Source organism: Schistocerca serialis, chromosome 1, assembly GCF_023864345.2.
Source record: "Schistocerca serialis cubense isolate TAMUIC-IGC-003099 chromosome 1, iqSchSeri2.2, whole genome shotgun sequence".
Classification (NCBI taxonomy): Eukaryota; Metazoa; Arthropoda; class Insecta; order Orthoptera; family Acrididae; genus Schistocerca; species Schistocerca serialis.
Window position 1 is genome coordinate 685,279,509 of NC_064638.1, and position 25,672 is coordinate 685,305,180.

The 25,672-nt window shown below is 42.2% G+C and overlaps 1 protein-coding gene across 1 annotated transcript in view; it reads right to left on the reverse strand.

The window, feature by feature from the left end:
• LOC126424627 (uncharacterized) overlaps positions 1 to 25,672 on the reverse strand; it is a 98,920-nt gene that overhangs the window by 55,046 nt on the left and 18,202 nt on the right. The window lies entirely within an intron of this gene.

Sequence of the window (25,672 nt, forward strand, 5' to 3'; positions counted from 1 at the left end):
TCGTCTGTATTTCCTCAGCAACGCGTACCTTCAGCTGGTCGAGATTTGCATCGCATCTCAAAGTAGTTTAGTGTGTGTGTGTGTGTGTGTGTGTGTGTGTGTGTTGGGGCTTTCGGGCGCTCACCGTCTATGTCATCAGCGCCCTGATACACATTAAAAGAATTCTCCAAAGTACGCTCTAATAAACTTTTAAACGACGAGCAGAGATTTAGTAAGAATACGATGTGAATGCCACTAATAACTCCTTGAGCTATAGGCTAAATGAACAGTGTATTACTATTTTTCACATTATTGAACTGACTTGTTCCATGTACGTATAAACATAAGAGAATTGTACGCTAGATATAACCGAATGAGGTAGCGCATTTGTTAAGACACTGACCGCAGATCAGGAAGGGTGGAGACTCTTGCTTGGCGGGCCATCCAAATTTAGGTGTTCCGTGGTTTTCCTTGTAGTAAATTAACCTGACAGATTCTACGTACTGTAAAATGGTCCTCGGACGAGTAAAATACTACTGCTATTACTATGACTATTGGAGTTGAGAAACAGAATGTGGAGGAAATTAAATTAATATTTTCTTTCCAGTTACGTTACATGCAGCAAACCTCTGTTGTGTGACCACATCTTGCAGCAAGACTTCATACCTTTCACTTAGTTACATGTTCCCTAGATCATTTTAACGATTCTTTTGTCGAAATGTTGTGGAACGAGTCAGTTTACAGGATATGAACACACGATTATTGTTAACATTAATGAACACATTATTATTTTATCCTCCTCACGCATTTACACTAGAAAACAAGACTTTCTTTCATTGGCTACCACATTTAAGCTGTATGCACAACAGCAGTACTGTTACTGTTGAGAAGAGCTCTGAGCTATTCCCATTGTAAACTAAATATCTTGTAAAAATGTAGGGCTTCCAGTGCACAAATTTTCTAAAAAAATGATACATAAACTGCTTCGAAAAGCTATTCAGCATGGAATGAACTGCTCCTTAACTGGCTATTACGAATGCACATTGTATGGGTACGTAGGTGCTAGGTCAGACTAAGCTGTCTGAAAAAAAAGACGATGAATGCATATTATGACTCATCTGTGTAAATAATACTAAATGACAAACATTATGGAAATAATAATATGAGAAAAACGGTTCTCTTTAGACTTGTACGAGGGAATGGTCCAGTCTGACATGTCGAAAGTGCTCTGAAATTTTTATACAGGCAAAAAAGAAAAGAAAGAAAGGTCGTGTCAAAATTTTAGGTGTTAAGACGTGCTGCAAGTATTTTTTTAAACGTTGAAAACTGCCAAAGTCGTAGTTCATCAGGCGGCTGAATATTTGTATACCCTTATCGAAACTGTAGCTGAGTTCACTTGCACAACGTGGCAGGCACATATCCTTGGTTGACAGCGCATCGGTAAACGTGTACAACACGACTCGGCGCAGTCGTCATTCGTAACGCGAATTTTAGTTCTCGTTGATAGTTTCTCTGAAACATCTGTTCACAAGCAGACAGCGCTTTTTCATTTCGAGGCGAAAGAACGCAGTGTCTGTTGTACAATCGAGTAACGCCGTGACAAATTCATGTACAACAATGACGGTGACAATTACCGGCAGATCACTGTTTCCACTGCTTTATGTCTCACTACAGGAACCTCGAGACACACTAGGACTGTTTAGTGACATACTTTTTATAATCGATCTACCAAAACCTGGGAAAACAGGAAAGAATAATGTTTAACATTTATTCGAAACTGTTTCTAATCAGTTACAGAATTAATTCATTGCTTTTGCTGGACTCTTGCCCTGGGCATAACGATACCTCTGTCTTTCAGGAGGACGATGAAAACACTATTGCTAAAATTAAGATTTCACACATAACAATCAATGTGACTCTCGATAAAAAAAAATGTTTGTGACAAGTTAAATAAAAATGGCCAACGGGGCCAAACAGTTGGCAGACGAGGTCTGTAATTTGTAAACGGTTATCGTATGTCCTCTCAGAATATCTATTTGGTGAACTAAAGAATCTTATTTCTGACTTTTTATATTGGGAAAGATGTGACATGAGTAGAAGGAATTACCTAAATCACAAGCGCTAACTTCACAACGTGTTCCAGTTATCTCAGGCAGCACTAGCTCCGCAAATAAACACCCTTTTGCGGCTAGAGTTGTGAACTTGTCGAAGTTAGAAAAATCTATTGATTTGATTGAAGTTAGAAAAATCTATTGAATAAAGGGCTAAATGTCAGTCTTTCGGCGAAGATGGGTGCACAGATTATTAAAAGGACGATAGCTGAGGTAAAAGGTGTCTGTGAAACGTGTAAATTTACCAATCCCTGCAAACCCAAATGGAAGTCACTATTCATGAAGCTCTTCATAAAGCTTCACGTTTGCGTCATTTCCCCAATTCCGTTTCGGCAACAACGAGTAGGTTGAACAACAGATTACGTTGCAATAATGTCGTTGTCGCCAGAACTGACAAGGGTAGCTCCGTAGCCCTCATCTCAGATTCAGATTACATTTGGAAACTAATAACATTTGCTGAAGTCACTAAATGCCCACTTCAACGATATTTAATGTCTGAAAGAGCTTAACAAAAATTCCTTCTTTCAGTTCACACCTTAAGTTACATAAAACGGATCAGCCTATTCGATCAGTTCTGTATGGTTGTCAAGAGCCTAATAACTTTGACAACATTTTCTGCTATGCAAAGCTGAAAATTGCATTTACTGAAACCTAGACTGGAAAAAATATCTATGAAACGGCAATGCTTCTCAGGGACACCACGAGCCCTCACATGGCTATTATTGTCTCTTTAGATATCAACAACCTTTACCCAACCGATAATATTCCCATCGATGAGACACTACAAATTGTAAGTTACAGTACGACCTTCTGGGGTACTGGAAGATGAGTATTTGAGAGATACCCGAGCAAGTAGAACTCATATTTTATCTCTGTAACTACTTCACTTTTAAGAGGACAACATATTTTCGGAAAGATGGCCTTGCGATGGGCTGTAGTATGTCAGGAATTTTAGCTGGTATTTTCGTAAATGATTTAGAGAACTTTTTTTAAGAATAAGAAGTCTATTACTGGCAATGTTATCATCTGTTGCAGATAATTTGAAGATGTATTTCTCCTAACGAACTGAATCAGCTGCATGCATACGAGGGCTATCCACAAAGTACATTACGTTTTAGAATTAAAAATAAATAAAGTATTCGAAATTTTTTTTTATTATATACAGATGAAAGCCACACTTAAGTACTACTTTTCTACATAGTTGTCATTTAAATTAAGGCACTTATCGTAGCGATGGACGAGCTTGGAAATTCCTTCGTCGTAAAATTCGGCCGCGTGCGCCTTCAACCACGTGGTTACCTCTTCTTGAAGCTGTGCGTCGTCATCAAAACGCTGCATAGCCAACCACTTCTTCATTGCTGGGAATAAGTGGAAGTCGCTCGGTGCCAGGTTGGGACTGTACGGCGGATGAGGAAACAACCCCCACTTAAAAGATTCGAGAACTTCACGAGTGGCATTTGCCGTGTGGGCCCGGGCGTTGTCGTGAATCAGCAAGATCTTTGAGCCCAACTTCCCCTGCGCTTCTTTTGTATTGCTCTTCTGAGGTTGTGCAGAGTTTGGAAATACATTTGAAAGTTTATTGTAGTGCCTCTTTCCAGGAAATCCACAAAAATCACACCTTTTCTGTCCCAAAAGACAGTCACCATCACCTTTCTTGCCGACAATGTCTGCACGCATTTCTTGGGTTTTTGCGGGGAATTTGTGTGCCCCCACTGCATTGACTGCAATTTTGTCTCTCAGTTATGATTTCGAGCAACAAACTTCGTGAAATTTGTGGAAAACTCATAGAGAGTTCCGTTATTGTGAAATTACGGTTTTCACGGACCGCGGCATCGACTTTTTCGACAAGTTCGGCAGTCACTATGCTGGGTCTTCCACTTCGCTCTTCGTCGTGAACGTTAGTTCGGCTATTTTTAAATTTTATGACCCATTGACGCACTCCACCTTCAGTGATTATGTTGTCCCCATACACTTCAGAAAGCTGCCGATAGATTTCTATCGGTGTACAGTTTTTTGCAGTCAGGAACCTTATTACAGCACGCACTTCACACTTCGCGGCATTTTCAATTAACGCTGACATTTCAAACTGTCATAGTAACTCAACGGAGTACAGCTCGAACCTCTCACTAGCACGGCAGGATGCCGACTGAGCGACGAAATGCCATAACACCAAGATGGCCGCGCTAGCCCCGCCCCTAACGGACACAAACGAAAACGTGATGTACTTTGTGGATAGCCCTCGTATATCAAATTTATTGTGGAAACAGAAAGTCATGGATGCGTCAACTTTCTTGACCTGAAGGTTAAAATTGAAAGTACAGGTTTTGATTTAGACATATTCCGTAAGCCTATCGCTACAAACATAATTACTGGTGCTGATTCGTGCCTCCCACGCAAACACAGACGAGCATTTTTGTATGCAATGTTTTATAGACTTGCAAAACTGAACCTTGGCAGGGATTGCATAGATACGGAAACTGATATTGTGCAGAAAAATAGGGTATTGGGTACACAAAAGAGTTTATCCGCAACATAGGCAAAGCTGTATCTGATAAATAGGCTTCCAGTCCTGTTTCAATTGACTACAAAATTAAATATGCTCCCATTTCATATGCACGTCGGTTTTGTGAATGAATCGCAAGTTCTTTCAGAAAAGCTAAACTACAGATTGGCTTCTGTACACAGAAAAAACTGAGATCCTTCAACAGAACGGAAAGTAGGTAAATTTTCGAAGGCAGGCGTTTACAAAATTACAAGTGCATCATGTTCCGATAATATGTGAGGCAGACTGATCGTGACTTTAAGAATAGATTTAGAGAGCATAACTATAAGAACGCTACTGCCTTTTGGATGTCATTTAGTTAACGGGAATCATTCCTTATGAGCCTTGTCGCAGTGGTAACACCGGTTCCCGTCAGATCGCCGAAATTAAGAGCTGTCGGGCTGGGCAAGCACTTGGATGGGTGACCATCCGGTCTGCCGAACGCTGTTGGCAATCGGGGTGCACTCAGCCCTTGTGAGGTAAACTGAGGAGCTACTTGATTGAGAAGCAGCGGCTCTGGTCTCGGAAACTGGCATACGACCGGGAGAGCGGTGTGCTGACCACATGCCCCTCCATATCCGCATCCAGTGACACATGTGGGTGAGGATGACACGGCGGCCGGTCGGTACCTTTGGGCCTTCATGGCCTATGCGAGAGGAGTTTTTTTAATTCCCTAGGAGCAACTGAAAATACGATGTCGACACCAAGTCTCGTTGCCCCAGTCATGTCACCACTCGATATCCTGCTGCTACTCCAATTACATGATCTATGTTGGCCTGTTCCTGAAGATGCCTGGGGGAAAGAAGAGATGACCTTCCCGGGGTATTCAGACCGTGAGGAGGCCGTCTGTCACACCAAGCCCAGCCTGCGAGACACAGCCACCGCCGCGCCCCCTCACTCCGTTCCATACCAGTCTCGTGAACGTCAGCCACAAAGTGAACACCCATTTCTTGTATAATTCATTGAAGACCACATCGTTTCTCATGTGACAATATCGTGTCTGCCACCTCACATCAGGTTCTTATGTAGTGTTGTATGTACAAATTTATTCTGTTTCTTATTGTCTTTCTGCAGGCTTTTATTTTTCATGTCTTTTGGTTATTCCCTACGTGATGAACCTAATTCATGTTGTTTTTTAAGTAAAAAAATAACTGGTCTGTGTGTTAACATTTGAGTGTTACACATGTCATTAGTAAGGAACATCAGTATGTGCTGAACTGGAAGATATCCTTTGTATTAACTTTGTAACTGTGCCGGCTGGTTTTCTCTTCGGCACCTTTGAATTCGAGCCGCAGCCACCGACTGAAGTGGTCCCTCTGCCTGCTCCACCGTTCGTTTGTCAACCACGTTTGGCACGCTGGTACCGTCGACGGCCGGAGTAATCACGAGGCATGAAGGTCTGCTGTGGTAGCGCTCAATGCATGACCAGCGACTAGTGCAATAATAGCGTTGTCTTGGGGCTCTGCAATGGCGATGTCGAGGTCTGGTGTGCCATTGTACTGTGACTCTGTTAGGTGTGGTCGTAGCCCAATAGCCCAGAATTTGTAAAGGATTTCATGTGTTGTGTGATTTAGCCACCGCTGCTTGTGATGTCCGACCACAGACAAGGTGCAGATCCGTATAATTAATCGTTACCGGTTAAGTATGCTCACAGGTGTGTTTGCGGACCACGACAGCATTGACAGCGAAGTTGTTTGGGGTGTTTTAACAGCCGAGGAATGCCTCGGCAACTGTGAACCTCTAGTACAAGAACAACGCTGCATGGCACACCACCTCAATAAGGATTCTGCTTTACATCGGTGTATTTCCAGTAAGAATTAACTTTGACCAAAGATTGGTTAGTGTCTAGTAGCTTGCTACCGACTGTCGCTGAAAGTGCAATCCACGTGATTGGGTTCAAATGAGGACATCACACACATCAGTGCCCGAGGCAGGATTCGAACCTGCGACCGTAGTGGTCTCGCGGTTCCAGACTGAAGCGCCTAGAACCGCTCGGCCATTCTGGCCGGCTACCTGATTGGGCATCGGTACCGAGCATTATGTCTTTGTGAACGTCTGCAAGCTAAAAGGACATTATGCTTTTAACTTTTTGTTTCTGGTCGTTTCTACATTGGTTATTTGAGTACATTTTGCAGAGTATATTTCCTTTGGTCTCGGGTTGATTCTGAGCCGGCGGGCATTGTAGTTTGGAATGATTAGCGTGCTTCTGAGTCAGGTTGCACGATACTCTGAGTGTTTCAGATAAGGGAATGTGTTTTGCAAAAGGAGCATTTTGGTTGGTTGTCATGTATGGTTTCCGTTTTATTGATTGATGTAAAGGTGAGATACAGAGCGGCTGTACCATTTTCTGTGGTGGTGTTTGGTAGGTACCTTGTCGATTAGTAGTGTACTACACTGAAGAATCAAAGAAACTGGTACACCTGCCTAATGTCGTGTAGGGTTCCCCAAGCACGCAGAAGTACCGCAACACGACGTGGAATGGACTCGACTAATGTCTGAAGTAGTGCTCGAGGCAACTGACACCATGAATCCTGCAGGGCTGTCCATAAATCCGTAAGAGTACGAGGAGGTAGACATCTCTTCTGAACAGCACCTTGCAAGGCATCCCAGATATGCTCAATAATGTTCATGTCTGCGGAGTTTGGTGGCCAGAGGAAGCGTTTAAACTCAGAAGAGTGTTCCTGGAGCTACTCTGTAGCAATTCAGGATGTGTGGAGTGTCGCAGTGTCCTCCTGGAATGATCAAGTCCGTCGGAACAATGAACATGAATGGATGCAGGTTACCAGAAAGGATGCTTACGTACGTGTCACCTATCAGAGTAAAAAAAAAATGATTCAAATGGCTCTGAGCACTATGGGACTTAACATCTGAGGTCATCAGTCCCCTAGAACTTAGAACTACTTAAACCTAATTAACCTAAGGACATCACACACATCCATGACCAAGGCAGGATTCGAACCTGTGACCGTAGCGGTCGCGCGTTTCCCGGACACTCGGCCCCTAAAGCGCATATCGATGAGGTTTCGTTGAATTCGCGCGCTGTCACTTGTTTATGGCCCAACACTGAAATTTGCAGCAACGTGCCGAAGCGTTGCCCTTCCGTCACGTTGAACGGTTCTCTTCAGTAGTCGTTGGTCCCGTTCTTATAGGATCTTTTTTCGTCTGAGCGACGTCGGAGATCTGACATTTTACCGAATTCCTGATATTCATGATACACTCGTGAAATGACCGAACGGGAAAATCCCCACTTCATCGCTACCTCAGAGATGCTGTGTCCCATCGCTCGTGCGCCGACTATATCATCACGTTCAAACTCACTTAAATCTCGATAACCTGCCACTGTAGCAGCTATAATCGACCTAACAACTGCGACAGACACTTATTGCCTTATACAGGCGTTGCCGACAGCAGCGCCGTAGTCTGCCTGTTTACGTATCTCTGTATTTGAATATGCATGCCTATACCAGTTGTTTTGGCGCTTCAGTGTAGTTTCTTGTAGATTTATGAGTGGTGCGCCACTGTAGTCAGTAATTTAGTCTACGTTATCTATTGGCCATAATTACTGGTTGGTTGATTTTGGGGGAGGGGACCAAACAGTTAGGTCGTGGGTCTCCATAATTACTGATTAAGGTACAGCCGCATTGTAGAATCTTAACATAACGTCACATAGTCACTGCTACTAATAGAAAGGTACTTACAGAGGAAACTTAATGCTCTGGGATGTTGTTCGCTAAAGTGGTGTGGCCGTTCTGTTTTGCTTAGCAGCCTGTGGGTATGTTGTTCGGCTGCATTATGCTGGTGCTTGGTGATGGAAGTCAACTACTTTATGCGGTTTAATGTTAAGACTAGTACCATCTCAAATAACTTTCATTATTTACTGTCTGTAAGTGTTTTTTTACTGTCCTAGTGATCGTATTTAAAATATTTTAACATTCTAGCCTATTTTATTTTACTCTTGTGGGGTTTTCTTTGTAGCCTTCTTATTTAGTCGCCAAGGCAGGAAGAGGACCAGTTTTATGATTTTTGAGTTGTTTAATAAAAGTTCTGTCTACTCAAATCGCTAACTCAGTCTTAAGTTTGCTGTCTAGTTGACATTAAAAGATTTTGCTGCGTTGTGATGGCTCATGGCATCTGTAATTTTTGGGCCAATTCTTAAAATAGTACTTGTCAGTTTCAACCGGGTGCACAGTTATTTTTATATTTATGTAGTACTGTTTCATTTTGGTGAATGGAAGTATGTACAGAGCTAAAATAGATTGATAATAGTGCGTGTCGTTCAGTGGCGTATTCGTCACCAGCCATGTACTAAACAGTCACAAAGACTGTGTTGTCATTCAGGGCGATAGTTTCAGGTTTCCAATGGCAGCACATTGAAGTTTCTTCTCGGCTGACCCCTCACATTCACAGGGCGATAGTTTCAGGTTTCCAATGGCAGCACATTGAAGTTTCTTCTGGGCTGACCCCTCACATTCAGCTGGGTGAAGAGATCTTCCACATACAAACCAACAAGTGCATGTCAGACGCCTTTAGTTTCTGAATCTTTAATAAAGAAAATGTACATCAAACTGACTGCGACAAAAATAGATATCCATCCTTCCAGTCTTATTTGATCATTTCCTTGTTCACAATTGTCAATACACTCTATGTTTTCACAAGCAACATATTAACCTCAGATTTGATCACATTTTTTAGTTTTTGCTATTTCGTATCTTTTTCTAAAGGACGCAGGTCACAAATGGAAACATGAATAGTTACATGAATTTATTGTCCTTCTGTATAAAATAACAAATTGCTGCTACACATGTACAAGTCCATTATGACATGACGTATCTGTACTGGATGCTGGGCATTTTTACCTTATTTGTGTGTGTTTAGTTACATGTAGCATCTCAGGGACTTCCTGCATTTTATTTTGAAGTTATCAAAAAAATAAGCATACTTAAATTTCTGGTGTCACAGAATTTCACATTTAATATAAAACACTTATAAGGAGCTACATGATGTAGTAGACGTCGACTTAAGATAAATAATGAGTGTGAATGGACCTTGAGCCGAGTCATGATTGGTAACTTCACATGCAAGATAAATTAGGGAGCCACATGACATTAAGGGCAGAGAAAATTTTGATTCATTGGGTGTTTATAAATGAATGATGTGGTTTTAAAAATAATTAATAAATGTATTTATTTCTTTATATGGGCAAACCTTACAGCACAAGCACCAACAACTATCAAAGTTTTTGACACATTAATCAAATGGTTCAAATGGCTCTGAGCACTATGGGACTCAACATCTGAGGTCATCAGTCCCCTAGAACTTAGAACTACTTAAACCTAACTAACTTAAGGACACCACACACATCGATACTCGAGGCAGGATTCGAACCTGCGACCGTAGCAGTCACGCGGTTCCGGACTAAAGCGCCTAGAACCGCACGGCCACCGCGGCCGGCCACATTCATCACAATCTTTCAATATGTGCACCCTTGGTCGCACAACACACATATCCACACTAATCAAATTCTTCCCATACTCAGTGCAACGTGTCCTCTGTAATCGTCCACAGCGCATGTTTTATTTTATCATTCACTACTCCAAGGGACACAGGCAGTGGTGGTGCATAGACTCGGTATTTCACAAACCCCTACAAAAGGAAACTCCTGGGTGTTAAATCCGGCGAACAGGATGTCCAGGGGAGAAGGTTGTTGCCTGCCATTGCACTACGTCCATTCCAGCATTGGTGAATAATGCGATTAAGAAGCTCTCAAACATTCCTGTGGAAGGGGAGAACACTATCCACTTGCAAAATGTAAACATAACTGATGTTCATGTGTGGTAACAACCAGGTTTCCAACATGTCTCGAAATGAGTTAGCCGTCATGATTTGTTGTTTGAAGAAAAATGAACTGTGCACCTTCTTGCATGACACTGCACAGAAAACGTTCACTTTTGGAGAGCCACACTGATGCCCTATCAGCGTACTTAGTTTCTCGCTTCACCAGATACAGACATTGTGTTATTCACTTTGCCACTAACATGGAAAATGGCTTCATTGCAAAGATGAGTCTTTGAACAAAATCAGCGTCCTTCATTTTTAACAGCAGCTCTTCACAAAATTCATGCCTTTTCACTTTGTCTGCTGGTGTAAGGACTGTTCTAACCGCACTTTGCACAGTTGAAAACATAGCCGCTTACACAACACCTTCGATGCCATAATCTTTGGCATGCATAATTCAGTGAAAGGCCTCATGCACTCTTTCTATGTTTGCGTCAGTCATACAAGGCATCTGGTTTTCACGATCTGATGGTACACATGTTATCCTTGTGTGGAGGTAGTTTCCTAAACCGTGCACGAAACTCATGCTGTACTGTAACCACAGATTTGGACACCAAAACGCAATACACAGAGTGCCTTCCCCTATTGCAACGCCATCTTGTAAACAGACAACACGCCTGTGGCATAAACATGACAAGCAAACACCATGTAGTGCATCAAAAACTTGGATTGCTTAGGCTGTAAGGTTTTGCTCATAAAAATAATAAATCGATTAACTATTAATTTTTAAAACTGCACCAGTCACTTACAAACACTCTGGATAACATATTTACAACTTTTTCCTTGATAAGAGTGAATGGTTGACCAGCTGAGCAACATTGTGACGTTGGTCACATAAGTGGCTCTGATCACTATGGGACTTAACATCTTAGGTTGTCATTCCCCTAGAACTTAGAACTACTTAAACCTAACTAACCTAAGGACATCACACACATCCATGCCCGAGGCAGGATTCGAACCTGCGACTGTAGCAGTCCCGCGGTTCCGGACTGAAGCGCCTAGAACCGCTAGACCACCGCTGCCGGCGGTCACATAAATTCCATCACCCTTACGGCCACTGGAAAAGGGACTGGACAATATGGTCTATATTTGGATGAATGTCTTTGCAGAGATACATCTTCATGTACCCTCCGCTCAGCCTATGATACTGGTGGTCTGATACATTAACTTGCAGTCCACACCATGTAAGGATCTTTGTAAAATTTTCCTTATTGTTGTCCCACTATATTCTTTAGAGGTACATCCCTTGCAAAAAAAAATTGTGCAAGAGGGATGTTATCAAATGTGCCAAGCCCTTCAGCGACCGTTTTTTTTATTCTTTTGTCATCTTTAATTATGCAAATGGAAGGGAACTGCATTAGTTTGACGGAATAGACAGGGTGTTCCATTTATCTTGACCATCCTAACTAACTGTTTGCCCAGTTGCAGATTACAAAATTTTTCAAGCAGATGTTCTTTAGCCGTCAGGGGGGCATCAATCAGCATGACTGCCTTCGTTGTAGCTTTGTTTTTTACAAAGATATGAACAGCGGTATGCCTTTTCTAAATGGCATCCTATAGTTTTCATTCGGTAACTAATTTCCTCTCCTAAAGACCAACTGAAAAATGTATCACGGTGTACGATTCACTGAAACACAACGTTATTAATTACATAACACAACATTGACTTTGAGCCCGGGATCACAGACTCGTCCACTTGCTGGAGTTGTCAGAAAACAAATGAAAACTAAGTAAAAACATAACACAAAATTTACTTTGACTCTCCTGTTCCACAGCCCAGGAGTAGGACATTCAAAGTTGCTCGAAGTGGTGACCCTAGTCACCGATACACTGGTGCACTCGTTCCCTGAAAGAATTATTTACTGCTTCCAGTGATGCCTGCTGAAGAGAATTACAAGTAAGCAAGATAGGTTCCTGCATGTCCTCCGGAGTTGTTCGAATTTCGCAATAGACAACGTCTTTGATACAGCCCCAAAGAAAAAAACTCCAGAGGATTTAAATCAGGAGACCTAGCAGGCCAAGTAACTGTTCCTCCTCGACCAATCCATCTGGCAGGAAACCTTCGGTTCAGAACACGGTGTGCACGCAAGGCATTGTATACTGGACATCCATCGTGTTGATACCATATGAGCATTCTGGTTCTTAGAGGCACTTCATCCAGAAGAGGAGGAAGAATTCGTCTGAGGAAGTTGGCATACGCTGTGCCGTTTAAACTACCATTGATGAAATAAGGTCCAATAATTGTAGTACCAAGCATCCCACACCAGACGTTAACTCTCCACTGACGCTGATGTTCCACCTGTCTAAGCCATCGTGGGTTGTCGCTGGACCAATAATGCATGTTCCTTGCATTTACCTATCCTTTGTTTGAGAAGAAATATTCATCGGTAAATAGAACATTGGGGAAGAAGTCCGGGTTGGCGAGGATTTGCTGCTGTGTCCACTGTCGGAACTGTACACGATTCTGGATATCATTCCCATGCAATTCTTCATGTAGGTGTACATGGTATGGATGGAACCGGTGACGTGTAAGAATACGACGTACACTGTTTTTAGGAATGCCAGTCTCGTGTTCAAGCTGTCGTGTGCTCACATGTGGATTCATAGGATCGGAATCGAGAACAGAAACTTCGGCAGCTTCGTCTGTGCGAGTGTTACGACGATTGTGTTGTCGTGGTTTGAAACTTCCCGTTTCCTGAAGCGTCGCAACAAGACGAGAAAACATCCGTCGGTAAGGTGGGTTCTTGTCAGGATGTCGCTCTCTGTACAGTTCCGTTGCCTGCGTAGCATTTCGCCTACCTTCAACGACAGCAATAAAAGAAACGTTATGTCGATGCAGTTTGTAGGAAGGACAGCCTTTACTGTATGCCTACTCTACACAACATTATTTAAAAGGACTAAATGTACCCACACATAAGAAAACAGTATTGCAATTACTGTTCTGCTAACTTACATTCCCCATAGATGAGTAGCATTTCTTCCTTCTCTTCGTTGGTGTACATTCTACTCACACAGCTCTTCAACTGACGATGGTTGATGGAATGACAGGTGTGCATTCTACTTATGTTTACATTTGTCCTCTGTCAACGTCAGCACGTGGATGTGTTCCATTACCCCGAGTACCTGCTCTTATGGTTCAAATGGCTCTGAGGTCATCAGTCCCCTAGAACTTAGAACTACTTAAACCTAACTAACCTAAGGACATCACACACATCCATGCCCGAGGCAGGATTCGAACCTGCGACCATAGCAGTCGCGCGGTTCCAGAGTACCTGCTTTAAGCACTGGGAGCGTCAACGTCAGTGTTGTGTTACGTAATTATTAACGTTGTGTTTCAGTGAATGGTACTCTGTGATACATTTTTGAATAGGTCTTTAGGATATGAAATGAATTATCGAATAAAAAATACAGGGTACCATTTAAAAAAGTCGTACCGCTGTTCATATCTCTGAAAAAAAAAGCTATAATGAAGATAATCATGCTGATTGATGTCCCCCTGACGGCTAAAGAACATTTGCTTGAAACATTTTGTAATTTTAATCTAGACAAACAGTTATTTAGAGTGGTCAAGACAAATGGGACACCCTGTATACGAGTATTATCACAGTGGCAGGTTATGATGAGTTCACTTCTTCTTCATAATTTTCTTATAATCTAACTTGATGCTAGGTACTTTCAATTGCTTTCTGGGCCTACTTTAGAAGTGGTGGATGCTGTAAACATGACCGGCGCCATTTTGCAAGGCCCAGCAGAGCGAGCCTTGGGAGGTCCTCTGCAGGAACAGGAAAGAATGGCAGGTAGGGTACCTGCCTGCTAACGAAGAGATAAAAATCGCTTGGGCATACAGGCCACTGGCGGATGAGCCATGGCATTTGTGACGGTCAGCGGGTGGCCAAGATAAAAAGGCGTTCATTGAAAAAAAAAACAGACTCTGCCAGTGGACAATGGACAATGGTAGCTCTGAAGTAACATACTTGCGGACATAAACATCTCCTCGCATTTCTAAAGAACTTGATAACAGCTCTAACCTACTTTATGGACAGACACTGTAGCAGCGTCGGCTACTAGCCTTGTAGCAGGCTTTTTATTTGTTCACGGGACCTGTATTGCGAGGCTAGTTGTGACATCATGTGGATGTAACACATGATAGCAACCTTTTTAGAAAAAAGGGAGATAAGTGTGATTCATCGGCCTGTTGACGTTTCAGCGTTTTTGGGCCTAAAATCTTTCCTGTGAAACAGTTGCGACATTCGGCAGCATTGTTATAGAGGTTTGGTTGAAGCATAGTGTTGGTGGGAAAGAAACAGCAAGCTTCGATTTTAGAGACGCGAAGAAGGGAGTCAATGGGGAGACGTAGGTAAGGAGAGTCGTGGCCGGGACATAGATGAGAGGAGGCAATTGAGAGATGTGGTGGCTAGATTGTGGCTATGCTCTCAGGTCGTGGGGTCGCTGTGTCTCCACTCCGTTCATAGTTTAAAAAAGATTACGGTAAGCAACGCTTACAGCTTCGGCATATTGCGGAAACCAATAGTATTGCAGTTCAAACGCAAGATAGCTGCTACTATCTCATTTATCAGCACTTCCTGATTTCCGTAGGATCTTTGAGTGATGGTTCCAGATAAACTGTCGATGTGTTCATTATAGCCAGGCCACTGTGGCCACCTCACAGAATAAGAGCGGAAATTTTTTGCAATTCCACCTCTTTCGCTAACTTTGACAACTCAGAGCATTAGTTAGCAATGTGTATAATGGGGAACATCCTTGTACCGTTTTGTCATCATAGTTGTATATTACTTCATTAATATTCACATGTTCTGACAATAAACCGTAGTGTTATTTAAATATTGAAGTCATTATCATAACCAGTTCCTTTAAATTATATTATTATGCCAATTACCCAGCACTGGGTCTCAAAGGTCTACTTGATTCTCCATTAATCTCAGATTTGAATAAATTTCACATTTGTGTCTCACACACTGCATTTTGGACATTTGAACTGTAGATGGTTGTTTCCACTACTGGATCTGACGTCACACTATCCTGGTGAACAGCCATTGTCTGCTTGATTCCTTGCGTGTGGGCAGCGCACCAGTGGCGTTTTCACTATAACAAACAGTTCCGCAATTCACTGTTATATCTTGGACTCGACATTTCTGTGATCATTTGCACCAACATAGTATACATTCCTGAGAAACCATTTCATCCAGTGGTCCCTGATCTCAGCTGTCTGCTCTCTATCTGCAGTGTATGTTGGGTAGCTGGGGTGACAGCATGCTGATGTGTGACAGAATGCCTCGTGAAATCTTCTTTCGTCTTCCTAGATACTGTTATTGCAGTACTATCCAAGATCCACACAGTTGACTTGTTTCTTAATGCTACTTTGGGATCCAACATCCTTAATCAAATGGTTCAAATGGCTCTGAGCACTGTGGGGATTAACATCTGAGGTCATCAGTCCCCTAGAACTTAGAACTACTTAAACCTAACTAACCTAAGGACATCACACATATCCATTCCCGAGGCAGGATTCGAACCTGCTACCGTAGCGGTCGCGCGGTTCCAGACTGAAGCGCCTAGAACCGCTCGGCCACATTGGCCGGCCATCCTTAAGCCCTGAAAACCATTACCCACCGTATTTTCATAGAGTGCACAGAATCACATTCTGTGCTCTGGACTGCCCACACTGCTGCAGCTATGCTTCATCATTATTTTTATTTTGCATAGATACGTTGGATAGGGGCCATGCAAATTCAGGTCATGAATCAGTCCAGTCGATAGGTAAAGAAATCTCCTTTTTAGTCACACTTGATATTAATGAGAAATTCGTATGTTCTTCTGCCCGTGCATGCAGTGTCCACCATTCATTTCGGCTTAGTTGTAACATGTGGTATTTTATTAACTTTTTCTCATTGGCCTCATTCCAAGTATCTTTCATACAGCCATTTTGTAATTTCTCTTGCTTTTTCTGCAAGTATATTGAATATTTAAATATACTTGACCTCTTAGCAACAAATAATCCTGAACAAATAGGGATCATTATGACAGATATAGGGATTAGTTCCAGAAAGTCATTGTAGCGAGACTGGATACTATAACCACATCCATCGGAAATAAACCATAACTGACTTTTAGGTTCAAAAACTCTCTCGCCTTAGTGCTCTCTTTACCAGAGTATACAATGAAATCACCACACAAAGCAATTCTTGAGCTCAAGTGCTAGTAGCACAGGCAAGATTCCATTTGGATGAGAAAATTTTCAAGGTTCTCATTTCTATTCTACGTCCGAATAATTCCAAAGAGGTAAACTCTAAATCTAGGTGCACCACAGACGGCAGCAGTTATTCTGTATCCTGCACTTACCAAATTTAGGTATTCATTAGAACTGTAGTACTCACCAACTTGTGCAAATTACCAGTGTTCACGCAGACAAAGAACAACTGGCTTCAATTATATAAAGGATAACACAATGAATTTAGGTCTGAGACCTAGCCCACTGGCATTGTTTGTACATATGGAAATGACATTCTAAGCAATATGTGACCTTTTAGTTCTTGGTTGCTCTTGGTGCTTGTTTCTCACTGAGAGCCTATTTCACAGGAATATTGGCCAATACCCTGAATAAAAAACGCTTTATAGCAAAATTTGTGGGTCATACAGTGTTAGCCGTTATCATGGTTTATCTCACAGCTCAGCCACCACTGACTTCAAAACTGTTATGAAGCCCCGTTGTTTCAAGCTTTTCAGCTGTAAGGTTGCTGTTAGGAAAAGTTTTTTGTGGGATGCTAATGACATTCTCAGGAGTTGTGCCGCGCGGGATAGCCACACGGTCTCAGGCGCCGTGCACGGCCCGCGCAGCTCACCCAGTCGGAAGTTCGAGTCCTCCCTCGTACATGGTGTGTGTGTTGTCCTTAGCGTAAGTTAGTTTAAGTTAGATTAAGTAGTGTGTAAGCTTAGGGACCGATGACCTCAGCAGTTTGGTCCCATAGAATCTTACCACAAATTTCCAAATCATCAGGAGTTGTGCCACTGTGCCACTTTCGAATCTGCTCAGTTGTAACCATGCCCTTTTTTCGCCATTCAACATTCTTTATTCATCTCCTGTACCAACTGTTGTTTTAATCGTTCTTTTGGAGCCAACATTTCCAGATGCAGTAGAATTATCGGGTAGTGGGCTTACTTTCTGTTTGGTGCTTTGTAGTGCATGGCCCATGGACCTCGCCGTTGGTGGGAAGGCTTGCGTGCCCCAGCGATACAGATGGCCGTATCGTAGGTGCAGCCACAACGGAGGCGTATCTGTTGAGAGGCCAGACAAACGTGTGGTTCCTGAAGAGGGGCAGCAGCCTTTTCAGTAGTTGCAGGGGCAACAGTCTGGATGATTGACTGATCTGGCCTTGTAACACTAACGAAAACGGCCTTGCTGCGCTGGTACTGCGAACGGCTGAAAGCAAGGGGAAACTACGGCCGTAATTTTTCCTGTGGGCGTGCAGCTTTACTGTATGGATAAATGATGATGGCGTCCTCTTGGTTAAATATTCCGGAGGTAAAATAGTTCCCCATTCGGATCTCCGGACGGGGACTACTCAGGACGACGTCGTTATCAGGAGAAAGAAAACTGGCATTCTACGGATCGGAGCGTGGAATGTCAGACCCTAAATCGGGCAGGTAGGTTAGGAAATTTAAAAAGGGAAATGGATAGGTTAAAGTTAGATATAGTGGGAATTAGTGAAGTTCGGTGGCAGTAGGAACAAGACATTTGGCCAGGTGAATACAGGGTTATAAATACAAAATCAAATAGCGGTAATGCAGGAGTAGCTTTTATAATGAATAAAAAATAGGAGTGCGGGTAAGCTACTACAAACAGCATAGTTAACGCATTATTGTGGGCAAGAAGCCCACGCCTACTACAGTAGTACAAGTATATATGCCAACTAACTCTGCAGATGACGAAGAAATTGAAGAAATGAATGATGAGATAAAAGAAATCATTCAGGTAGTGAAGGGAGACGAAAATTTAATAATTATGAGTGACTGTAATTCGAGAGTAGGAAAAGCGAGAGAAGGAAACATAGTAGGTGAATATGGATTGGGGGTAAGAAATGAAAGAGGAAGCCATCTGGTAGAATTTTGCACAGAGCATAACTTAATCATAGCTAACACTTGGTTCAAGAACCATAAAAGAAGGTTGTATACATGGAAGAATCCTGGAGGTACTAGAAGGTTTCAGTTAGAAGGTAAGACAGAGATTTAGGAACCAGGTTTTAAATTGTAAGATATTTCCAGGGGCAGATGTGGACTCTGCCACAATCTATTGGATATGAGCTGTAGATTAAAACTGAAGAAACTGCAAAAAGGTGGGAATTGAAGGAGATGGGACCTGGATAAACTGACTAAACCAGAAGTTGTACAGAGTTTCAGGAAGAGCATAAGGGAATAATTGACAGGAACGGGGGAAAGAAATACAGTAGAAGAAGAATGGGTAGCTCTGAGGGGTGAAGTAATGAAGGCAGCAGAGGATCAAGTAGGTAAAAAGACGAGGGCTAGTAGAAATCCTTGGGTAACAGAAGAAATATTGAATTTAATTGATGAAAGGAGAAAATATAAAAATGCTGTAAATGAAGCAGGCAAAAAGGAATACAAATGTCTCAAAAATGAGATCGACGGGAAGTGTAAAATGGCTAAGCAGGGATAGCTAGAAGACAAATGTAAGGACGTAGAGGCTTATCTCATTAGGGATAAGATAGATACTGCCTACAGGAAAATTAAAGAGACCTTTGGAGAAAAGAGAGCCACTTGTATGAATATCAAGAGCTCAGATGGAAATCCGGTTCTAAGCAAAGAACGGAAAGCAGAAAGGTGGAAGAAGTATATAGAGGGTCTATACAAGGGCGATGCACTTGAGGACAATATTATGCCAATGGAAGAGGATATAGATGAAGATGAAATGGGAGATACGATACTGCGTGAAGAATTTGACAGAGCACTGAAAGACCTGAGTCGAAACAAGGCCCCGGGAGTAGACAACATTTCATTAGAACTGTTGATGGCCTTGGGAGAGCCAGTCCTGACAAAACTCTACCATCTCGTGAGCAAGATGTATGAGACAGGCGAAATACCCTCAGACTTCAAGTTGAATATAATAACTTCAATCCCAAAGAATGCGGGTGTTGACAGATGTGAAAATTACCGAACTATCAGTTTAATAAGTCACAGCTGCAAAATACTAACGCGAATTCTTTACAGATGAATGGAAAAACTGGTAGAAGCCGACCTCGGGGAAGATCAGTTCGGATTCCGTAGAAATGTTGGAACACGTGAGGCAATACTGACCTTACGACTTATCTTAGAAGAAAGATTAAGAAAAGGCAAACCTACGATTCTAGCATTTGTAGACTTAGAGAAAGCCTTTGACAAAGTTGACTGGAATACTCTCTTTCAAATTCTAAAGGTGGCAGGGGTAAAATACAGGGAGCGAAAGGCTATTTACAATTTGTACAGAAACCAGATGGCAGTTACAGGAGACGAGGGGCATGAAAGGGAAGCGGTGGTTGGGAAGGTAGTGAGACAGGGTTGTAGCCTCTCCTCGATGTTATTCAATCTGTATATTGTACAAGCAGAAAAGGAAACAAAAGAAAAATTCTGGGTAGGTATTAAAATCCATGGAGAAGAAATAAAAACTTTGAGGTTCGCCGATGACATTGTAATTCTGTCAGAGACAGCAAAGGACTTGGAAGAGCAGTTGAACGGAATGGACAGTGTCTTGAAAGGAGGATATAAGATGAAAATCAACAAAAGCAAAACGAGGATAATGGAATGTAGTCGAATTAAGTCGGGTGAAGCTGCGGGAATTAGATTGGGAGATGAGACACTTAACGCAGTAAAGGAGTCTTGCTATTTGGGGAGCAAAATAACTGATGATGGTCGAAGTAGAGAGGATATAAAATGTAGACTGGCAATGGCAAAGAAAGTGTTTCTGAAGAAGAGAAATTAACATCGAGTGTAGATCTAAGTGTCAGGAAGTCGTTTCTGAAAGTATTTGTGTGTAGTGTATCCATGTATGGAAGTGAAACATGGACGATAAATACTTTTGACAAGAAGAGAATAGAAGCTTTCGAAATGTGGTGCTACAGCAGACTGCTGAAGATTAGATGGGTAGATCACGTAACTAATGAGGAGGTATTGAATATAATTGGGGAGAAGAAGAGTTTGTGATACAACTTGACCAGAAGAAGGGATCGGTTGGTAGGACAAATTCTGAGGCATCAAGGGATCACCAGTTTAGTAATGGAGGGCAGCGTGGAGGGTAAAAATCGTAGAGGGAGACCAAGAGATGAGTACACTAAGCAGATTCAGAAGGATGTAGTCTGCAGTAAGTACTGGGAGATGAAGAAGCCTGCACAGGATAGAGTAGCATGGAGAGCTGCATCAAACCAGTCTCAGGACTGAAGACCACAACAACAATAACAGTGCACTTTTGTGGGCACGCAAGTGTTCCTCAGCTACAATTTTAACATATTTTTTCCTTCAGTATTCACGAAAGGTTTTATTTCACTGACAAAGTGTACATTTCTTCGTTCCCTGTGTATTTCTTGAAAAGGTGTGCCTGCATTTTTTGCTGAGTTTTCGTCTATGGGATTGGCATGACTGTTTAGATAGTAACACTGCTTTGCTTCACTTTCATTAGATGTTATCCTGGTTACATTTAGAGTGCATGTCACTGTAACAGCGTGTTTTTGTTTGTTTGAGATATCATTTGTACATTTTAAGTCACTGTACGTAATTGTTTAAGCTGCATAGGATTATTTCCTACTTACATTCGAACTGAATCCTTCTGTAACGTTCTGTTGTTATCTATGAGTTAATTATTTGGGTATATCATTTGCAATATGCAACAACTTAACGTCTTTAGAATGTTGTTAATGTCTTGAGCTCTCTGATGCACAAAATGTCATTTGTTTAGTCCTTGGTTTATGCTTTGGTTGTGTAAGTTCGTGACGTTTTGCTCACTAATTTCGGTTTTTCGTTTGGTAGACTCCCTTTCCGTATTCTCCACATGGTTGTCACGGGTTTCTTTGCTTCATTTCTCAAAGGACTTTGACAGCTGCAATAAATATTTTTCTGAAGTTGGATTTAAACCTAGAACTATATCTAGCTGCGTATTATTGTTGAGTTATCGTTTGGTAGTTCGTTCTTAACTTGACAACATTTGGTACGAACTGTAGTAAGTTAAATCAACTATTTACACAATTCTCTAATTTTCTATTGTCCAGTGTCTGTTTCTCTTAAAAGTTTGATACCTTATCTCTTTTGGCAGGTTTCAAGTAAAACTTAATTCTCTCTTTTAAACGCCGCGGCATGAGCTTCAATATTACCAAGGCTTACACTTTCATTGTAGACGAATTTTCTACACCATAACCCATACACTAACATTACTCCATGCTTTTTATTAACTTTTTGACATGATTTAATCTCGTCACTCGCCACCATATTGGAAAGTAATGCGAGATATGTTGCTTCTTTTAACGCGTGATTTTTTCGTGTCAGACCTAGTAAACAGAAATCAACGTACCGCACTGGAAAGGAGTATAATGTACTTATTAAATAATAATTAAATACTAAGCAGATGAGAATTGGTACGTGCGTTGTCACTAAACATACGAGATTTCTCGATATAGAGCTGCGTCAAATTGTGAAACAACTTTCACTACGTGGATAACACCTATGTATGGGCCATGGTTACTATGATGTTCCTCTGGATGTACCAGTGGAGAAACTGGTGTACTGTGTTGGCCAGAGCGTCAAGAACCCTCTACGGGGCATGGCAACAATGAACAGTGTTAAAAGCTTCCTCAGTAAGCATTCCACTCCTACAATCATAGGAAAATAAGTCAACTGTTTTTAAAGTTGTGACATGTCCGGAGTTGGAGTCATCACGAAATATATTTGGGCTTGCGCCAACACAACATACCAGTTTTTTTTTTCCTTTAGCAGATCAGAGGAAGGCAACTGCAACAACAGTCGAAAATTAGGTTTTTCCCACTTAATTGGTCAAATCTTTGAACGGAGCGGAAAATAAGATTTCAGACCATTTTGAGTGCCTACCACCGTCTTTAAACAAGTCTTTTCGCCAACGTATGAAGGGTATATTGAAGTCACCACCAACGATTATTTTATGAGTAGGACACCTATTTGAAATGAGAGTCAAGTTTTCTTTGAAATTGCGGTTTTCGGAAAAGGTACCAATTATTAATTTATTCCAGTTGTCGAGTATAACCTCTACAATATCAAGTACACAGGAACTGTCTACTTCAGTTTCACTAAGAGATAAACTAACACTAACGGAAACAAACCTCTCACTACCAACAGAATTTGCTAGCAAAGGCTGGCAGTCTTTACCCCATCAGATAGCCACCCAACACCAGAGAAATCTCTTCTTATTCAAAGCAACTCACATCAGTAGTAACGACATGAGCCACCACATGCGTTTGCTGCACCCTACTCAGAGCTCAGTTGTCCTAACTGTAAACTGGCGGTAAATTCAAGGTGACACGTAGTCCTGTTGGCTAAAAATAATATATCAAAAAAATGGTTCAAATGGCGCTAAGCACTATGGGGCTTAACAGCTGAGGTCATCAGTCCCACAGAACTTAGAACTACTTAAACCTAACTAACCTAAGGAATCACACACATCCATGCCCGAGGCAGGATTCGAACCTGCGACCGTAGCGGGCGCGTCGTTCCGGACTGAAGCGCCTAGAACCGCTCGGCCTCCGCGGCCGGCAAGATATATCTAACCTGGGAATACGAGCACACCGCTACGACATCTCAGTACCTGTGAATACGAGGGCAGGTTACATGGTTGACACATCACTTGTGCTAAGTACAGAATTTAATATGGTGACTCTGAATATACGATCACAGCGTGCATGGTTGCCACTCCACTTGGCCTTTAGATTGATGGTAGCGTTAAGTTTTAATTGCCTCCGTCGCCAAAACTGAAGGAAGAACCAACAGACTGAGCACAGGCAAGTGAATACCAGACTCCTCACCACTTGTGTCGTAATGCAAGACACAAAAGACCACTAAGAACAGAAGTTTATTTATCCTCATGGAAGTAAAAGACAAACGGAGAAAGAGTACGATAAGCGTGGAATGCAACCTGAGAAGGAGCGCCAGTTGCACTGTCTCTATGCAGAAGAGGGCTCCTGTGGGTGGCGTGGCAGATGCACTGCCATGTGCACTGGTCTTGCGACCCACTGCAGGCGTTCTCTGGTATCCAGCCCGTACTGCTGCCATTCTGAAGTGTAGCCGACTGCATGAGCACCAACTGCAGCCTGGTGGTGTAGCGTTTATCCAAGTATTGCGTACAGGGTTATAGCATCACTGAAGTCAAATTTAGCAGCTGTGTCATGTTCTATTGACCAGATAGCCGAATTTGACAGTCTACTTCACGTGTACCTGGCTTTAAGCAGTTTTTTTATCATCTTTATTTTGCTGAAACTGCGCTGATAAGATACTGCAGTCGCTGAAATTGTCATAAATGTCTCTAAGCTGTTTTGAAGATGGATAAGCACGTCATAACCGATACTCAGAACAAAAAAGAAAAGCAATTCCAAATTCGAAGCTGTGTCAGTGCTTTTCACGGCTCATTCCACTGGAATTTGACACTCGCTATTTCGTTAACCATATCGGCTGTATCAATACTTCTGCCATATCCGTCACCAAAGTCTGTTGCATAGTTTTCAATATAAGATACGGAGCTCTTATTTAAGGGGCTCTGGAGAGGAAATTAAAGTGAACTGAAATGGTGTGTTATATGTGAGATCTGTTTCCCGTTTCAGTTAAGATTCTATCAGATATTTTGAATCATTGTAGCTTAAACTGTTGCACTCCAGTCTTCGGTTGGCAGAAATCAATAAAAGTCTGAATCCTTTGGTGAAATGGTATTTTTTTTTCAGCAACCACTCGCCAACCTTTGAGAACCTACAATACCATAGCAATGTAGCAGCAAAAACTCGATTGTTGAACATGAGGTAGCTGTTTACGCAGCTGCTGTACGAAATGAGTGCACTGTTGAGGCATAACCCATGTTATGCCTATTTACCAAATTGGTATTGTGATGCTACCAGGACAAAATAACAATATGACAACAGCGTGCGTTTGCATTCTTGGTCCAAGCGGAGGAATTCTTCTCACAGGTAGGAGATAACACGAGGAGTAGGAGAACCCACACACCTCTCCAGTTAATTCTTAAATTGGCTTTCTTGGGTTTTTTGTCAGTTTTTGTGCCTCCTCCGTGCCTGACAGGCCCTATGTTGTCATGTCCTCAGTAAGACCCTGCTTGTACTCGGTCACAGGATCATTAACATTTCTTCAGATGAAAAGCAACTATCTAGTCTTTTCATCCTTCTTTGTCAAATAAAAAAATGGCTCTGAGCACTATGGGACTTAACATCTATGGTCATCAGCCCCCTAGAACTTAGAACTACTTAAACCTAACTAACCTAAGGACAGCACACAACACCCAGCCATCACGAGGCAGAGAAAATCCCTAACCTCGCCGGGAATCGAACCCGGGAACCCGGGCATGGGAAGCGAGAACGCTACCGCACGACCACGAGATGCGGGCTGTCAAATAAAACTTCATGATATTGGAGATCAGCTGAAAAAAATATTTAACTGTGACATTCACACATTTGTCTGAATGGCTACTGGGATGACTGATTACACTGTGTGACACAGCATCCTTACTGAAGTTCCACTCGTCTCTGTATGTAGCAAATGCCACCGATTAATACGCCTGTTGCGATAGTGGAGAATTATCTTTCTGTAATGTGCTGCTTGTCAAAGAAGTTTATGAGGCGTTATGTAGTCATAGTGTTGTTTATTCTTTGCTTTTACTATGTGTAACCACAGATGTGTTTTATGCATTGTCTCTGTAGGTGCGCTTCGTAAATGTTGGAATAAATTTTGTCAAATATCCACCATTTAGTGTTTGACCCCGACGTGATCGCGACGTTCAACGAGTTAAACGACCGCGTCAGCTACAGCGTATGCGAAAACCTTCCGTGCCGCGACGTACACGCGTAATGAACGCGCCAGCAGCGCCACATACTTCTCACGCAACTTACAGAGGGGACTAGACGATACTCATGTCGGAACCAGCAGCCACAAGCGAGATGCCAGCGATCCCGGTAGTCGGCCGCAT